Source organism: Branchiostoma lanceolatum, chromosome 16 (assembly GCF_035083965.1).
Source record: "Branchiostoma lanceolatum isolate klBraLanc5 chromosome 16, klBraLanc5.hap2, whole genome shotgun sequence".
Taxonomy (NCBI): domain Eukaryota; kingdom Metazoa; phylum Chordata; class Leptocardii; order Amphioxiformes; family Branchiostomatidae; genus Branchiostoma; species Branchiostoma lanceolatum.
Genome location: NC_089737.1, coordinates 15,168,424 through 15,185,317, shown reverse-complemented (window position 1 = coordinate 15,185,317; position 16,894 = coordinate 15,168,424). Strand labels below are relative to the sequence as shown.

The 16,894-nt window shown below is 42.4% G+C and overlaps 1 protein-coding gene across 1 annotated transcript in view; it reads right to left on the bottom strand.

Annotated features, from left to right (window-relative positions):
* LOC136421586 (insulin-like peptide) overlaps nucleotides 1-9,741 on the bottom strand; it is a 48,119-nt gene extending 38,378 nt beyond the window's left edge. Inside the window, exon 1 of the mRNA XM_066409020.1 lies at nucleotides 9,726-9,741. The gene's annotated coding sequence lies outside the window, so the exon portion shown is untranslated. The remainder of the gene's footprint in view (nucleotides 1-9,725) is intronic.
* Nucleotides 9,742-16,894: the final 7,153 nt, after the last annotated feature.

Below are 16,894 nucleotides of genomic sequence, written 5' to 3'. Positions count from 1 at the left end.
TACTCTTGTTTTTATATCTGTTTTTTTTTTTTGCTTGCCGATAATGTCAGGGTCATGGAAGACATAAACAGAAACATACGCTTTAGCTGGTGGACATTTGAGTCGTCCCTTCTCCCTCCCATTTTATCCAAACCGCAGCGTCGACTAGCGACTTTGATTAGAACAGCTGCCAGCCATCGCTGACCAATAGCCGGTCCGCGCATGCTCGATAAATGAAGCGTTCACACATTAATCCTCCTGTATTGCTCGGACTGCTGAAAATGTACCCTGCATCTGCGGAATGGTCCTGGGCATTGTATAGTTACGTGCACGTTATCGATAGTACATACACGGCACTTAGCCCCCACCAGGCTTTCCGACAGGGGTATGGATCGTACAATTCGGCAAAAAAGGGGATAATTATCCAGTAGACTTAGTCCACGGTGAGAGTCAATATTCGCGCTTGCAAATGAAACCGTCTGGTGGCCAAACTTCCCTGGCAAATATTCTCCCTACATCTGGTGTAGTTAGTCGAGTAGAGACTACACGGCACTAGAGACTCAGGAGAACGCGAACTAAACGCTCTTGCCCGACGGCTAATTGCAAGCAATTAGGATGAAATTTAGTGTTATGACAATCTTTGTCTACGTTTAAGACTTACTGTGTAGAAATGTATGTAAATCGAGTTTTGAACAGCTTATTTACTAACGTCACGCGGTGAGGACGACAGACACTATGCCCGGTATAAATTGGAACAATGCGAGGGAACTTCTTCTTTCAGAGTGCTATTCGACAAGGCTTAATACCTTCCCGTCTTATAGACTTTCCCAGTAGCATGCGAGAGGGGATTCGAAATGTTGACATGTGGGCACTGAAATAGGGTCGCTAACCACTATACCAAAATGCTAGTTTGAATTTATTGCTTAGGTTGTCTACGCGTCTAATTATAAACACATTATATGCACGTTAATGAATAGTGATGCTTTACCTGCAGAAAACCCAAGGTATTTAGAACTCGTCACTTAAAAAATCTCCGCCGTAGAAACCACTAAAACAATAGCCTTATCCACGTCATACAATACAAGAACACACTCAAGGATTAACAAGACATTAAACAAATAAATAAACCATTAACGACTTACTGTAGTAATTATGCTGCAACCCAGCATAGCTTCAACTTGCACAGGAATAACGCTGTACACTTTTTGGTGCTTTTCGAAGAAAAGAAAAAATAGCTAGACCAAATTACAATATGCCAACCTCAAGATAAGTGGCAACCACAAGTCCAAGTGATCTTCACGCACCTTCAAGTCTTCAGCGATACCTCCTGTAGTCGAGACTTTGTCGTGTTCGACTGAACATGAGTGTGTCTAAACCTAGCGTTCCCTGTCCGGCATTGTTGTCATTCCATCTCTCCCGTTATACTATGCCAAATATACTTCCCAACGGGCCAACAGCCATCGTCGTTTCTATTTTCACGGAAACGCTTTCGATACTCGGGAAGGCCATTAAAAAACACATTTGCAAGGAAACGTTAAAACGTTAATTCCATTCAGAGCATTTCATTATAGTAGTTACCATTTGATGGATAGACGTTTTGCACACACACAGACACTGGTGATTTCTCTTTTAAGTAAATATAAACATTAGGCGATACAGTCGGCGCAACATGAGGCACGCTCTAGCATTTTTGTATTCTATATTTGCCAGATAAAAAATTAAACATAAAAAAAATCAGCGAGAGCTATGTACGTGATCTTAGAGAAGTTATGGCAACCCAAACAAACTGGCTTGAATACGACGGAAACTTTAAGCTGTCTTGTGTAATGGAAGGGCTTACCGTGAAAATGGTTTCGCAGTTGGATTGCATCAGCGGCTGACGTCACAGTGATACGATTAGACCTTAATAGCAATTTAGATTTATGTATTACATCCTATGGGCACCCCAAAACTGATTCGAGCGTGTGAAACAAATTGGGCATAAAATTGCTTTCCGTAATGGAATTAGTAGTCAGGAATGTAAAACAAATGCCCGAACAAATATAACATAATATTCTGAACGATAGATTCTTTCTTTAACTTCTTCTTTGTGTTTGTAGGATTTTGCTTTAGTCTCCGTTTTCCAATATTTTGTTGCAACTAACAGTATATATTTTCGCATTTTGCAACTTCTTTGTACGATGTACAATATAGTCATCACCTTTTTTCGGAAACGGACAAAGAGTGATGCGCGGGCGGATGCCATCCAAATAATGCAGTTAGTGTGGCTATACCTTTCCTGAGATAAAAAGGGCGTGTTTCTGCGGTCTTCAGGTGACACGCTGAACTCAGACTTATAGATGCATGTATGCATATATATATGTAGAGAGTGAAAGAAAGAGAGAGTGAGTGGAAGAGAGAGAGAGAGAGAGAGAGGGAGAGAGAGAGAGAGAGGGAGAGAGAGAGACAGACAGACAGACAGAGAGACAGACAGACAGACAGAGAGACAGACAGACAGAGAGAGACAGAGAGAGACAGAGAGAGAGGATAGATATATATTGGATAGATATAGATAGATGGATAGATAGATAGATAGATAGATAGATAGATAGATAGATAGATAGATAGATAGGCACAAAAATAGATTTCTATGCTAGATGGATAGATACCTAATTGTGTATATCCTGCAAGAAGTTGTGCAAACTGATCCAAAGCCACCTGACATCTGCTTGGAGCGTGCCCAAGGAAACAAAAGTAAAGGGTGCAATTGGCTGCGATGACTCCCCATGGCGGGGTGTGCATACGCCGCACGCCGGGCATACACCGCATTTCCCCCCGCTCTCCCGTATCACCGTCTGACATATATACAGCCAGGCTCGCTAAGTTTGGGACGCGTGTATTTAAATAGTGTCTGATGCCTGGCCTTTAGTTATGCCGCTCGCACGGCGGATCATGTCTATGTTAGGGTTTAAGTCCTCGGATTAAAGTCAGTGCTGAGGGGTGAATATAGACCACTTCTCATGTTTAATGTTTAGGTATCAATTGGTAAAGGGGCCCCGCCGGGCCATTTACGGGCTGTTTTCTGCACATTTAGACGTGGCCCCTAAGTGGCTCCGTGGGACACCCTGCGGCTGACGGGCTATCTTTGGGGCCCGGCCAGGACCCCAAATCATTTTAACCCATTTTAAAATCAACACGGGACCCGGTAACAAATAGACGCCGCGAGCTATTAAATCGTACGAGCACCGGGAGGTACCCAACCGTGCCCGGCAGTCCACCGGGACACATTTGTGGCTACGGGCCCGGCCGGAACTACACCCCCGACGGGCACCGGCGCTATTGGGACCAAAGCATAACACGTACTCTGTCCGACTAAAAATATCAGGATAGGGGATAGGATAGTGGATATTCCATGTAAGCAGCCGTTTATAATTTGCTTCTGTTAACTGTAAACGCTCCCTCATTCTGTCTGCTACCTTAATTCATCAATAGTATTGAATTTAAAAGTAATAAAACGACCGGAGCTACATATATACCTGCTCAATTTTATTTGGAAAAATCGAATTCCTGTCAACTCAATTATTTCAAAGAGTCTGTGATATTTTAATTCCTGGTAGGAATGAAGGGAGACTGTAGTTGTTGTTTTTATAGGTTTGCAGAGCGAAACAAGTTTGAAACGCAAACACATAATTATATTCGGCGGTATTATGATTTCGCGGTCTAGGTAGGGTCATCAAGCTTGCAAGAAAACCACAACAATAAAGCCACCGTAAATATTTACGATGCAAATTGTTATCTAATGATAATCATTGAATTTCAGATGGGAATGTAAATAATTTTTGCCCCCTCCCAGGTTTAGATGTAAGTGTTGATATGGCACCGTTATGGGCAGTATATCCCCAGATTTATGAGGTTGTAAGGCAGCTATTCTCCAAGGTTCAAACAGTCGAAGAAACTTATCTCCAAGCAGATCTAACCGTTACAAAGAGACCGTATCCAACTGGCAAAAGGACTTTGCAACAAAAGTTTGTTTGCTAGTTGGATACGGTCTTTGCAACAGTTAGATCTGCTTGGATATTAGATGAAACAAAGGCATGTCGCTGGGCCTTCAAGAAAGGATTTAGCAATTTTCGTTATTCTTTTCTCTTCATGTATTTTCATAGTGACTTGGTTAAGATATAGTTTTGGCTGACCTAAAAACAGGTCACCGACCTGAGGTTACACTACCGAGAAAACAAACAGATTGTTCCACACGCAACTGTCAATTACTACTGGGCAGACATTGATGCATGCCCTCAGAGACCAACCCCACTGACACTATTAGCTCCCGCAGCCTAGAGGGACCCTGTATTTGGTGGGTGTTTGCAGACGAGTCTGCCTTGAATGGTGTGGCGTGTCCCTTTTCTGTGCTTTCAGTCCATGATTTTTCCCTCTTTACTGTTTTTTTTAAAGGAAATTTAATACAAATTCATATAATATACTGAAGATGGACATATATGGGTCAAAATAAAAACCAAGTAAAAACCAGGACAATGTGTAGAGGAGTAGTACACAGACACTCACAGAAAAAAATAGCCTCCCATGAAATATCAATTGTCATTTGACACTTATCAACAGCCCATGATTTGTTACTTCTTTTATTGTGATGGACTTAAGTCTTTGTCTCTACTCTATATCATTATGTCTACCCTGAATCTAAAACGGATACCTACCCTAAACTGGACTGATATTGGTGCATGCTCACATCGACCAACCCTGCTAATGCTTTCGCAGCCAGAGGGACATATTATTAGCACAGAAGGAGACATTATAGGGACACATATATGCCCTATACTGAACTGACATAGATGCATGTCCCCATCGACCAACTATGCTATTAAACACTCTTAGCTTTAGCGTGACACGTAGTCTACACGTTTATGTCCAGGAATAGTACTAGCTAGTAACTTTAGCCAACAGTTTATGCCAATGTCCATATACATGTATGATTTTATCCTCCCACGTAAAATTCCAAAACTACACCAGCTTACATGGTAGTAGTAGTAGTAGTAGTAGTAGAAGTCCACCGTGCTCTGCTGCTGTAGTGGTCAGAACATCCTACAGCCGCAATCAGTCTTTCTTGTATCAGTCCAGCTTACCGTGGTTACATAATGTACCGGTCTTCACCGGTTAATAAGTAAACAGACCCTGACCCAGTTTTACGGTTACCTCAATAGATACACAAAGTACAGCATGACTAGCAGACATGATTTAAATCTCATTGATGATTTATTCTGTTCAACACCCTTTACTGTACCGTGTTGGTTGTAGTATATAGGTGTTTCCTCATTACCATACGTACCAGAGCTAGTCGTTGTAAATCACTTCCGAACTATGGACTCCCTTGGAAATCAGTTACAATGTTAACTGAAGGGATCACCCTAAAGATTAATGATAAATATATAAATAAATAAATATATAAACTGACTGGTATGTTTTGCTGCAGCCAAAGGAGTGAAACATTGACCAATATGAAATAATACAGACATCTACCAAAACCAAGCTATAATGCAGTACCTGAAAATGCTGATACGGTGCCCAAAATCACCATGTTTCATAAGGACCTCAATAACTACCAACATGCCAAAATTCAAACAAATTCATCTAACGGATCTTGAGTAATACAATGTAGCTGCGAACACACAAGCACAGAGAGAAACAGTACCCCCGTCGGAGATGAACCTCCTTCTCATAGGTAACAATTTACAAAAAAGTGAAAGCTAATAAAAAAAACGTACATCGGGATGGTTGAAAGTTTGCTCGACAGAAAGTTTCATTTGCCTATTGTCGCTATGGTTTTAGTTGGCGGGTTGCCAGGAACACCCAACAGTTGATGTGACTCTGACGTCATCGGGTGATTTAGAACCTAAGCTCTCTCCAGACGTGACGCACTTGATGACCTATAAAACCGACTAACATTTCAGTTTTGATATAAATGAAACGTCGCAGACATAAATAGTGCTGACCACCTTTTAGAGTGATCTCGTGACTTCTAGATCTTTTAAGTCGCTCCAAGTTGTAACCTAATCTTAGTCTTCACTGCTCAATTTGCGCAAGGAATTCATTTTAAGAGAAAAAAAACAACATTCAAACCAAGAAACACAATGAACTGCCAAACCTTGAGCGAGTGGATCAGAGCACCGTGACCAGATCTGACGACCGGACTGAGGATTGGAACCCGTCCGAGTGGGGAGCACGTTGTGTGCACGCGAGCGACTACAACTTTCAGAACTGAAAGACTAAACGGCCCACATACTGACCCAGTAACAGAGGGGTGCTAATGACCGAACCAAGGCCACTGGGAGTATTCAAGGCGACACCAATTCAAATTATTGGCTCTCAGATGGAGTTTCAACAGGAAAATAATGTCTGAGAGTAATGTCTCACTCCGTACCTTGGCACACACAGTTTCAGGGAGTGAATATAGTCACAAACTTTACCTCAGTCAGTAGCCGGCGGGGAGCGGAGCTTGGGTAGCGGACTAAAGCTAAGAAGGCTGGACTCCAGGCTATACCTCAGAGCCCTGTGTCTTTATCTTGTTCTCTTACTGAAGTTTTGGAGAACCAAGAAAGTGAAGTGGTGTGCCCGAAATCTGTGCCCTTTCTAGAGAACGGTGGATCAACACGAATGAGCAAACAAACATGTTGCTTTTCAGAGTAAAAAGAATATAAAAAAGCTAACAAATAACATAGTGACCTCTCTCAGGCAACATATCCTACCGACCATCTCCTCCTTAGACTTTCAACCTTTGAACTTTAAACCCTCCTTTATGATCATCTTGGTTCCCTGGCGATTTCCTTTAGAACTGCAGGGAGATCGCGATGCTTGAGTTTATTGAGATGCCCTTTAGCCCCTCTAGGGGACTAATTTCCCAGGGCTCATTAAACAATACAACACATAAAACATACACCAGATATACACATAAGTACATATCTACATGCTTATTTACATGCATTTATATGCTTGTATATTTTCCTTAATGTATGATGATTTTCTTAGGTCTTAATGTCTAGGCTGTACCAAGATATGTTTTGTTAGGTATTTGGCAGAAGTAATACAAGATGGCCCCCTAGCAGCTGTTATTAGAATTGCAGTTCTGTGTTTGTTAGTGAGCTTGACACAAGGCATCCTGAACAAATGTCCATGAACAGGGTTAATCTCCAAGCAGATCTATCGATGGCATTAGGCAGTATCAGATGGGCCAACCAGTATCAAAAGCCAACATAGGATACTCTTATTATACTTCCTTGCCACCGATAGATCTGCTTGGAGATTAACGTGGAAGGTAACTCGAGAAAACTTCAATCCAACAATATATTTTTTTAATCGAAATACGAGAAACAGTACTCGTGAACAGTCCATGAGCGTGAATTGGAAGAGGTAAGGCGTAGCGCAACCATTCCATCGCGTGAGCTGTAACGTTATCATAACGATAGATAGGACTGCGCTACTAAGTCTATTACAAATTGAGGGCAAGGACAGAAAATTTGCACAATATTACATAACATTTTGGCGTCGAGTGGCTGGGCTAACAGACTCGAAATCAAAAGGTCACGGGTTCAAATCCTGGCATCCATAGCTAGCTAACTTTGTGTCCTTCTTAAAGGCACCTTTCATGTCTTTCCTGGCTCCACCCAGGTGCAAAAATGGGTACCTTACTTCGGTTGGGGAGGTAAAAGGCTGTTGAAGGAGAGGTTTGGGCTCCACCTTCCAATGCTGTACCGTAGATATAGTGGATAACAATTCACTGCCCCTTCGGCCTTTACCTTTAGATCTTACATAACCATCAACAGTTAACAGTACGTTAACTAGTGCAGAAGGACAGGGTCCATCACCAAATGCCAGTATTAAGGGACTGATGCTAAGGCCCCAAATTGCCACACAACAGCAAACTGAGGCGATGCTTTCTACTGTTGCTTGTTTTATATGATTCTAAAAAGTTTTCTTAGATCCTTCAGTACGGTCAGATGTGGCAGAGCTTATGATAAGAAAAGTGTCATGCAATGATTGTGGATTTTTTTCAACCCCTACAATCTTTAGAATAGAACAGTCCAGTCGAACACAATGAAGTAAGTCAAAGGTCACCTGCCGGTCCATTGTGATTGACAGGTTTGCTGAGCAAAGACGAGGAGCAAATATTTTTTGAGAACAGCTGATCGGGAATGGAGTGCAGAAAGTAAGCGTAAAAAGGGCAGCATTTGAACGTTCATAGAAGCTTTATTACTGAGACAACGAGATATCAAAATCAGAAGTTATGCTGCAGTATCATAACAAGCCGCTAGGGGGCCCAAAATCTAATGATTTCCCGGTCTCATACAGACCTACCCAATACTAAATATCAAGACAATCCATCCTGGCCTTCTTGAATTTGCTGTCCATCCACACACATTCATACAAACGCTACAAAAACATTCAGGTAACCTTTTGTGCGAAGACACTTACAGCTTTAACCTCACCAAAATCTGGCAACACCTGCAGAATGTAACTATGTTTTTTCTCACACAAAATGTTTCTTCTTGACTAGATGCCACCCTTGAAAATCCACCATAGCCTCTTCTAAATCTAACCAAACCTCCCAGGTCTTTCCAGTAAACCATGATCGCAAAGACAGCCATTACCCTCTTCACCTCAGTCCAGCGAACTACCCATCGGGATACTTGGAACTCATCAGTGAAGCGATACGATTGGGAAACAAATTCAGGGACTCAGATATTGACGGAAAAGAAAATAGACCACTTTAGTACTCTCCAAGCAGAGGAGTGGTTCAGGCTGTTTTTTGATGTGTTTTTAGGCATTTTTGTCGGGCTTTATACTTTGTCAATTTTGTTTCAAGAGACAAAAAAATGACAAAGTAGAAAGCCCGACAAAAACGCTTACAAACACGTCAAAAACCAGCCGGAACCCCTCCTCTGCTTGGAGAGTACATTTTTGTCCTTCTATATTGAACGTGTGTTTCAGTAAGCTATCGTTAACATCATCGAACATACATTGAAAGGCAAAACACAATAAGATAAGTTAAACGATAATCCATATTTTGAGCTGTCGCAGAATAACTCTGCAATGCGCAGTAACCGCAGGCACGCGCACTGTGCATTGTTCCACTGCTGGTCGCGACATCTTTACAATGCTTAAACAGTGCTGCATTGTGATTTAACTACCACGTTACATGTCAAGACGTCGACAATACCGTTACACGTGCGACAGACCAATCACTCAACGTCAGGTCTTACAGACTCGCACTTTTGCGCGACCGCAAAACTCCTGACCAGCACGCGACCGGCCAGAGTCTCACCATACCGTAAATGCAGAAATGTTCGCTGGAGTTTAATTTCGTGGTAGAGAGAAATTTGAGCTGTTCGCGGTGGTTTTAAGGTCGCGTTTGAAACAATAGTAGCGCTATAGTTATATAAATGAAACACTTATCGCGGTTTTAAGTTCGCGGTTAAGAGTTCACCGCGAAAAACGCGAACATAAAACTACCGCGAACATTTCTGCATTTACAGTAGTCTGATCTTTAGACCCGCCACGCTGCAAAATCGCACAAACAACTTCGGGCTCCAGAATTTTTTCTGGGCAAACAAAGTAACGACGCCTTACTCAACAACAATGCAAGCACATCATGTAAAACACATTATACAACACACAGCGTGGAATTCATAGGATAAAGTGATCTTTAAAAGGGGTAAGTAGAAGAGAACTACAAGGAAACATATAAGAGACGACATTACCGATTTGCTCTCGGGCCCGAAGAGGCCCGTATCACGTCAATCAATCTTACACATACATGTTGCATAGCAACGGCACATAGCGGCGACCAATGGGAGGAGGGGATACGGCGGCATGCTGGCGTTATCTAACTAGTAAGTAAACCGGCATATGACTCGTGCCTAAAAGCGTTCTGCTGACTGCAGTTTTTTTTAAAGACCTTCGATCTGGAAAGGTGAGGTCACGTAGCCTCTGTACCTGGGCTTCGCCAAGGCACTTTTTATGGCTTATTACATGCAGTGTTCTGCTTGTATACACGTTTTCCCCTCGCTATTAGGGTTCTTGTAGTGATAACTAGCCCATTTTCAGCACATCGGCCAAGGAGATGACAGTTATCGAGCGTAAGATTGGATAAGAAACCAGAAAATAACAAGTAATGATGAAAATAAGACGCCCAGTGACGAGGCCTGATTTTAAGGCTAAGGTAGCCATCCAGGTGTTACGACATCCAGGAAGCGGATTGCGTCTTTGAGAAGTGGATACCAAGAAAAACAACAGGTGGACTAGATTCTTGAGCAGAAAAACCTACTCTCCAAGCAGAAGTTGGTGGGGAAAGATTGTTGAGCTTTTTATCGTTTACCCCGTTTTTTGTCCGCAGGCCCCACCAATATTAGTGGAGAGAGTGGACCTAAAACGGGGCAGACGATAAGAGGATCACAATATTTCCCACCAAACTCTGTTTGGAGAGTAGAAATAGCTAGAGTGGTGCAGTGGTTTCATACCAATCTCTCCTAAACAGCACAAGGTACTACAAACTGTACTACAAACTAAACCGTTCGTGTTCTAATTATAAACCCCTCGGTACACTTCTACTAGGGACGTAGTCCTTAGGAAGGGACACTGAGCTGGAGGTCCGGGGTTTGTGGATACACTCATTTAAACAGCTCGCCATCGTGACCAGTGTGCGACCGAAGATCGAATTCACAGGTTACGTGCCAAATTGATTAGCAAATTCTCGAACCGGTAAAAAAAAGTAGAGCAGTCATCCTCAATTGAAGCGAAGCAAAAGCATGATGCTTTTTCGAACCAGTACAGTAAAGAAGGAAAGAAAAACAAATAAATAAACAAACAAAGAAACACACAAGAAAGAAAAAAAGACAACTACCGAGCCCTATAGAATATCAACAAACTGATTTCAGTTCACATAAATGTAATAAAAAAACTAGTATTCAGAAGTGAGGGCCAAATTGGGTAAATGAAAGTGTCGAACATGTACAGTTAAGAAAGAAAAAAAACAGAGAAAGAAACAGGAAGCTACTGTCGAAAACCTGTTTTCAGTCCAAGATGTCTGTAGCAATCTTATCCCTTATCAGTATGTGTCTCACCTAATAATACATCTAACATTTTCCTATTATCATCACATGTGGTCAGAAGTTGTATATATATAGGTTATCAGTCGAACCGCAGGGCACCGTAGATCGTGATTATGATTATGTTTGATACCCACACGTTATGCCACCCTGCTGACTAGAATGCGATCCTTGCAAATTTAGGTTCATCTGCAAAAACGTGTAATCATTAACACCGTATGACGCCAGGACTCACGCCATTATGACGTCATCGTGACGTCATCGTGACGTCATTAACAGGTGGTGTGAGAAACTCTAGCTCGACCTCCAACTGACTGGTCCAAAGTTCGACCTCCATTAACACGTGCAAGCCGCTATTGATTACGACTCAAGTATCAAGTTCATTCAGCTGTGTGTCCTTATTTCACCCTGTCTTAATGGAAAAGGCTAAACGATTTTCCAACACATGTGTCCTTAATTGACCCTGTTACAATTTTGGAGAATATGGGTTCGTTTAGAACTAGGCTGTTCATATAGCGTTGAGTTACGTAATTCACGGTTGTCCTTAACAGTGGCTGTAATTCAAGGCTAAGTCTACGTCATTGCTTACGTAGTGCTACTTTAGATTTACATCGTCCTAAAGCGAGCCAGGTTTACTGTGTCGAGATAACCTAGACATGTCATTACCTTTGCCAAGAATGTTACGTTTTTGGTATTATATAGTGGTTATTCTGCTTGAACAGCGTATCTTAGAGGCATGCTATGGATGGATTGCTATGAAATTGAGTATTGTAAATGCAATTAATCTATCTACGTTTGCGGGGATCTAATTTCGTCGTAGGTAAAAAAATAAAGTGTTCACGGTGGCTTTGACTCGGCTTGACGTTCTGGATAAATCTGTATTCAATGTTTGAAGATTGGGTCTGTGTTCAATTTGTTCCTTGTTATTAGTTGTTGTGCGTCTTCACCGCGAAAACTGCAAATATACAACCACCGGTAAGATGTCTGCATTTACAGTATACAGTTAGGCCTTGACCAATCATAAAACGGATTCGGTTATTTGCACAGTCATGGCTGCTGTCCTTGGTACTGCAGCAGAACTTCCGGTTTTTGTATCTAGTTGGGTAGCCCTGTCTGAATCAAATCAAAACATAACCTGCTCGGTGAATGTAACAAATCAAACAAGAGGTTCTTGAGTTATGCTGACAACAGTAGTGCTTAAACACAAACACACAGACAGACAGACAGACACACAGACACACAGACACACCCCAAACTATATCTCCATATTTCATGGAGATAAAAAATCAAGGCACTCCCTCTGGCGACATCTGCTTTCAACGCAATTAGATGTACCAGTTAGTTTCCTCATTCCATGACAAAGCGACGTCTAACACATTCGCGTTGAAGTGCAGCAGCCCTTGTAAGTTCAGTCTCACTCCACACATCACAAGCGTTACCAGGTGTTCGCAGCAGATTGCGTAACGTGTCTGGCCCTGTGTACACACTAGAGTCGACTGTGTGTAATGAGCTTTGGGCTAGCCTCTACCAGGCTCCACAGGTCGCTGGAAGAATAGTAGAAATTGGCCAAATAGACGCATAAAATGCCAGTTAGTCCGCTGAAGGAGTACAGCTTCCCTGGGTATAAAACTCCTCTGGCATGTTATCCGTCTATTTGGCCAATTTCTACTATTTTTCCAGCGACCTGTGGAGCCTGGTAGAGGCTAGCTGTGGGCTGCTCCGTGTAGACTTTTCCTACTAGAAATCGCTACCTGAGTGACCAGGGCTCTTCTTGCACAGTCCCGAGCCACTCCAAGTTGACTCGTTCGTAATGCTTTACCAGGCGTTCACAACAGATTGCATAACATCTCTGCTTCAGGGGGATTCCAGCGGCCGCCTGTCACTGTTCTTAGACGTGCCGCGATGTCGGCCAACAATCTAAGGAATTCTCAACTTCCAGCTGCGTCTTAATCCTCCAAGAAGCGCCTCAAGACATCAGCAACGTCTTCTCTCAATCTTTCGCGAAATGCGACAGGGCGAAACATGTGGTTGCCAGGTCGTTGCAAATGTGACATAACTATTAAATGTGACTCTTATCAAAATGTAGCAAACGACTGCGTGAGTGAATGAACGAATGAATGAGTTAGTGATAAATGAGTGAGTGATAAATGAGTGAGTGCGTGAGTGAGTGAGTGGAAAAAGGTATGAGTGAGTGAGTGAGTGGGTAAACTTATAATATTATGAGTAAAAAAAAACGAGTGAATGGGTGAGGGACTGAATTGATAGATGATAAAGTGAGTGAGTCAGTGAATGATGAGTGAAGGAATAAATGGGTGATTAAGAATGTGTAAGAGTGTGAACAAGTGAGCGATGGATGAAAAGATAGAGGGATAAGTGAAAGAAAAAACGAGTTTACACAAAGAGCACAGAGTAATGTTCACACAAAGTAAACCGGAAACGTCACGTTCTTCCTTCCTCCCTCGTCTGCTTGGAGATGGTGCTATGACGCGTCTGACAGAAGATCGCAGTGCGGACCTCAGCAGTTCTCTCCAACACCAGGAACTACTCACGGGAAGTGAGTCAGTTCGCGGCCGGAAGTGCACCACCTGGCACGGCTATTTTTAGCCCAGGGAATTCCCAGGAATCCCCCTGTCACTCCATATTAGGCATGCGGGCCCCGCATCCTTTCACTACCAGCCGAACCGCGCGCAGCGATAATAAATAAGACCCGCTTTTCGGGCAAAGCTTCCCTTTTGGGCCACTGTAGTCAATATGAGTGGATAGCGTCCAGTGAGGATTGCATCGATTACGAGCAGGAAATGAAAAAAAGAGAGACCGCACTTTCCAGGTTTGGTGGTCAATTTTGAGTGCAATTAACACACCATATAGTAAATGTAGTAGTATCAGTGATTTGTTTACTTTATTCGGTTTTCTTCTACCATCTTTATCTATATCTAATAACCATGACTCGTTTACACACGCATTTTGTGATCCAAATCGACTCCAAGTCGACTCCGTGACTTTGAGTCGACTCGAAAAACCCTAGTGTAAATCGGGCCTATATTAATCTCCAAGCAGATCTACACGGGGCGCGAAAATCGTATATGCTAGTGTCTGCTCGGAGATTAGGCCTATATCATATCCGCAGTACCGAACGCCAATACCTTGATTTTATAAATAACGACGCGAAATAACCTGACCACGTAGAGCCGACGTACACAGACTTAAACTGTAACTGTGAGAGAGTTACAGTGGCACACACTCTAACCAAGCAGGTTAATTCAACATCCTTGCTCTAACAAAGTTAGCCTCCAAAGCAGGCTTTCTGGGCCTTGTTTGTGGGCTTATAAAATACACTTTTGCTGATGACTTCTTTTTGTACTGGGTCACTTGTGTAGCCGGCCTGAAGCCGTTAGGCTCGGTCGATGGTTACGGGCTGTACAAAAAGAAGCCACCAGCAAAAGTGTATTAGAAGCCCCAAAAAAGCACAGAGAGCCTGTTATGGAGGCTTTAACAAACTGGCGTAGATGTAAAATACCTACACGTACCGGGGCATCCGTTCTTACATATTTAGAGGAACTCTAACTCTTACCGTTATCGTAATGCGCAACCCAACTGCACGGTACATTGCCCTACCTAGCATTGCATACACGACAAAAGCATCTCATATTGTTTGAGCTGTATGTACACCACAGAAAGCGAAACCAAGTGGAAAGACACTGTGGCAAACTCGTGCACGTGTTAAGACAATGTAGCAAAGATTGTGACATACCCCTGTGTAGCGACTTGTCTCCTTCACGTCTGATGGTTGAACCGTTTGTTCAGATGTTCTCCGACATACGCGATTTCTCCGACACACTAGAATTACTGGCGGGCGTAAAATTCCGTGCAACTTGCCCTCTGACAGCCAGCCAATATTCGTCAAACTACGAAGCCTTTTCCTTTAGATTCCCGCCCCCTCGAGTTGAACATTCTTGTATCATTCATGGGTTGTAGGTCAAAGATACAGACGGGGGCGGCTGAGTGTGTGTTTTTGGGTCAACGTTTTCCTGTCTCTTTTTGCCTGTGTAGGCAGTTTAGTTAACTGTCACTGTGATGTAAGCAATTGATAGATTAAACATCCGCAAGACGGACAATATAATAAAGATTCAACCTAGTCGAGTCACTGAGAAGTTAGTGAATTACTTAATTGCTCAACAATCGTATATGGTACAATGTATTTTTTATTGGTTTGACTGTTCAGGCCAGCGCTGCCAAACTAGCCTGTTGCTATTACAAAGGGCTAGCCCTGCTGGTAAGGACAAGACAGTACAATGGACAGCATAACGTTAGGTTAAAGAAACAGACGGGGTGGCTGAGTGTGTGTTGATAGGTCAACGTTTTCCTGTCCCGTTTAGTTCACTGTAACTTGAAACTGTTCCAATGATGTGCCTTTTTCGGTGATTTAAGTGATTGATAGATTAAGCATCAGTAAGATTGGTCAAATAGATAAGACCCGGGATAGTCGAGTCAAAGAAGTTACTAGCATTACCGTTATACGGTAATGTAGATAAGAGCCTGGCTAGTCGAATTAATGATGATTAACAGTTGGTGATATGAACTTTATTGCTCAACATATCGTATTTGGAACAATGTATCGCAGCAGCGTTTAAACTATACTACAAGCTTATCATCCTAAATCTATAAATACAAAATATCATCATGTATATGAGTTATCTTATAGTCATGTGTGGGGTGTCCCTGTGGTGTAGTGGTCTGCGCCTTTGCTACTCTGCCACATCTGGTTCAAATTACTTGGACCAGAAGGACTGGGGTTCAAGCCCCACGTAGGGCACCTCTGGACAAGAGGCGCATTGAGTCATACCAAAGACTTTATAAAAATGGTACATACTTATGAAACAGTATGGAAGTTAAACACACTCCACTGCCAGTGGACTGCTGCAGTGATTGCACCACAGTGTGGCCCCAGGGCTATGAAACGGAGATGGGCACCGCCCTATACATCAATTATGGTGTGGGAGGATTTTAACTAACTAGTCATGTGTGGATGATTTGGCCTCGCCTTTGGAATAAGGGCAAAAAGATTGACCTGTGTAGGCGGATATAATGACGAATGAAGACCTTTATTGCACATTTCTGCCACACTTGACTAAGTACAGGTCCCAACAAAACAAAATAACAAGCACAGCTAACGGATACAAAAGAATATGGCTATCATTAGATAAGTTCTACTTCTCCTCGCTTTTCGGTTATAGTAGATATAAAAGAACAGACGTGTTTTTCAATGGGATGTTTGTCTAGTCGCATTACAAATATACATTTTTGTACAGAACTTAAATGTGTGAAGTAGGGAAATATGTTTTCTACAAGCTTATACAGATCATTTCTTTCTTTGGTATATAATCTGAGTGTGTGGGTCTCAGATTCGCAACCTGTCATCCACCTTAAACAAATTCACGCGAAGGCTACCGTGTAAATTGACACGGTCACCATACTCGATATGTATTAGTATCTGTACTATGTATCTGTACTATGTATCTGTACTATGTATCTGAATACGAATAAAGATAATACGAGTGGTTGCCATCATATAATCCACATTCTACCACAAAATGACATACACACAATGACAAAATGACATTTTGTTATCTTCTTTTCTATTCAAAGTACAGTGTTTACATAATCGTTGTAGAGGTTGGACATGACTACAGTACATAGAGAATGTTAGAATGAAGATAGCTAGACATGAGAACAGTGAGGGAGCGCCTTGACACTCCTGTGCGGTGTAAGGGATACCCTGTAACGGTTTCCGTCTTAGGTCGACCCTTGTAATGATATCCAAG